The following is a 3,550-nucleotide window of genomic DNA, read 5'->3' on the forward strand; positions in this document are numbered from 1 at the left end:
AAAAGATACACTCATCTCTCCTACAAGGATAACCACTGTAATGTATCTACATAAATTAGGAGTGATTTATGAAAGTACCAAGAAGAATATATGATTTGTATAATTTTACTGAAATGGAGTAGAAATGTAATTTACTCTAATAATAATCATCATTATGTAAAAAAAATTATCTGTTGAAAATGGAAATGACTTAATGATGTAATAAATAATTAAAATGATTTCTATTAAAACTATTTAAAACGATTTACAAGCATTCGAAAACTTTTTCATAAGTAATCCCCGGACAATAATTAAAAGGTAAAGTATGGATAGATAATGTTTATATTAAAATAGTAAAACATATATAATAATTTTATAATCATATTATAAAAGGTCATTGAATATGATAACAATTTTTTAGGCAGCTGAGTCTTCAAAAAGGTCATTGAGATTTATTATTTTTTATATAAGGGTTTATATGATTGGTGCAGTGTCACACTCCAAGTCTATAAGTGCATATGTAGATTATTCATAAATCATAATTCATCACACGATTTTATGAACAATGAGTCAATTTCTTATCAATTAGATCAACCTTAAGCCCAACTCATTTTAAATTAATATATCCTCATCATTAGCAAAATAAGAAGGGAATTAAATTCCTTCCATTGAAATTTGATTTAAATCATTGCGAAAGAGAAAATTAATAGACAAAAAAATGAATTTAAAAAATAAAGAGATGTGTTATATTTCAAAAACTATTTTTTATAATTTCTAAAATAAAAATACACTAATTGTCAACATTAATGTTTAGTTTTTAATTTGAAACATTTTTAATTTAAATATGAATAAGGTTATGTGTGAAGAAGGTGTAGTTCTTAAAACATATATGGATATTTAGTTAAGAACCTGATTTGGTTTAAGATGATTAGTTTAAAAGTAGCTTAACTTAAAAATATTTGATAAGCCTAACTTATAAATTATGGGTTGAGATCTTCTCGAGTAATTGAGTATAAGGGAAAGGAGAATTTGGTACTTTTTTATTTTATTAAAATAATTAAAATTTGAATGACTAAAAAATATTATTTGACACATGTAAGAATCTGCATCTAGTACTTAAGATGATCTCAACTCTTAAATTATATATACGCTAAGAAACGTTAAGTCATTTATGGGAGGAACAACTTCCATTTGACTTTGACTAGATTTTGATGAAGATACTAATGTCAATAAAGAAGAAAAAGATTGAAAACTGTAAAATAGAAGTATTTGATTGAATATATATATAAGTTTTATTGGTTTATAGTTGAAAGTCTTGTCATTGATAATTCATTTTATGTTTAATATTACTCATTAACAATTAATTATTCAAAGCAAAAATATTTTCAAAGTTAGAAGAGATAGAAACTATTAATATAGGTTTTAAACATAAGTTTTCCAAACAATCATTGAAGTTGCCAGAGAAAAAAATATGATGGCAGACTTCTATCTAAGCTTAGTTTAGGTTTGGAGGAGAATTTAAGAATTTGGGACTTACCACATGTAGGAGCACTTCATATCCTATAGTCGGATATTTCCTCTATGATGTAATTCTTGTCCTTTTATCTTTTGTTTTTTATCTGATGTACAAAAAAGATTGTTAGAAATTGAGTAACAGATTACCATAAACAATAAACAAGTTTCTGAAAATTATGTAACATATTACCAAAAACTGTGCAATAGGTTACAATAAAATCTGTAATTGTCATCGTGCCTGTAACTGATTACACGGTCCTTGTAACGCCCCGAAAAAAATACTTCTCAAAAACATTGCGGAAATATGAGTAAATTTTTTTTTTGAAATGGGGATGTATAAAATTGTTTCCTTTTAAAACCTTCCTTTTCCGGGACATCACTTTAAGTAACTCAAATGCGGAAAATCAACTTATCGTTATCGAATGATAACTTAACCTGATTCACAATTTCCTGAATAACACAATTCATATAAACGGTTAAGTCATCTTTAGTTCATACAAACTAAATCAACAAAGGCGGAAACTACATCGCCACTAACATATACCAAATCCAAAAGAAAGGGCGGAAATACTAATCATCGCCAACAGACACTAAACAAAGACAGGCACAAACTGAAGTCGTCCTTGTTTTCAACAGTCACAAAATGATAAGCAACTCCAAAGCTAGGGTACTGCCTCTTCCTCAATTCCTCATGCCCCCTCCTGGAACATCACGGACGGGTAGCTCCAAATCCGAGTACAGCTGATCTACCTGACGAGCATACGTCCAAAAAGCAAGCAATAGAAAAGAAGAGAAATAGAGAGAGTAAGACATCTAATGAACGTAAATTCATTGACGGCGTGGACTTACTCAGAATATCACACTCAGATATGAAAAACAGTTCGTATATATATATATATAACATATTACATTATAACTCATCAGTTGTTCTCGTAAACAACTATCCAATTTACATGAGTAATATAACCAAACTCATCAATTGTTCTCATAAACAATTAACTAATCAACCTATGTAACGTAAATACACTTATTCCCAAACAATATCATATTTCCCATTTATCAATATATCATTTATCAACAAAATATCATGACTATAATTAATTAACACATAAGTGGGGATCATAACCCCAAATAATAACACACGCATATATTATCTATAACCGACATCATAACTCATCGCTTATCAACATAAACCATAATGTATCAACATACATTTCATAAACAAACATCATAACCATAAGTAATAATATGTGCATAATGTTAATGATGCATAATGTTTATAACTCAATGTGGGAATCCACTTCCACAAGTGCAATATATGCATGCTATGTCATGATCATCCACCTTACACCAATATCCTCCCAATAACCTAGTCGGAAACAAATCAAGAGTACAGGTCCCATACCAAGCCACTTTGTACGCACCCGAAATAACATATCCTCGCAAGGAATTAAAAATAGATCGATCGGTTCCCTCAGGAACAGTCCTACCTGGACCTAGGTCGTACAAACGCTTTCTGGGCACCCTCTCATTGATCTCGAATGCAATCCAGGGGTTGTCAGAGATTGCCTAGTTTGGCCTGTGAGAACTGTCCGATCCAACAGGGTACCTCCCCAGGAATACAAGGGACTCGTCTCACCCAGACTCTCCCTCAAGACATTGTTGGCGAATCACCGTCCAATCAGTGCCGTCCCTGCTTACTTCACGGTGCTCTAAGTCATACCGTCAATTTCCTCTCCACTACTCCATTATTAACCATATGCATATGAACACTAACCGCAGTTAGATGATTAAATCTTTTAATCATTATTTACCATGCTCGGCCCACCTTAAGTCATCTCCCTCAGGAATGCTTCTTGTGGGTCCCGATCTTACGTTAACACGTAATATAAAGGAAATACATCCCACCACTACGACCATCACTGAATACCCTGGACGGTCCCAGACCAAGCCTCTTACGGTCAGCCGATCTCGCTACGTGGTATCCTGGGTTCCTTTCTGGGCAGCGCCCTAAATCACATCATAACCAAAAGGGTAACGTCCCTACCACTACGAC

This window comes from Lupinus angustifolius, chromosome LG16 (assembly GCF_001865875.1).
Source record: "Lupinus angustifolius cultivar Tanjil chromosome LG16, LupAngTanjil_v1.0, whole genome shotgun sequence".
NCBI classification, from domain to species: domain Eukaryota; kingdom Viridiplantae; phylum Streptophyta; class Magnoliopsida; order Fabales; family Fabaceae; genus Lupinus; species Lupinus angustifolius.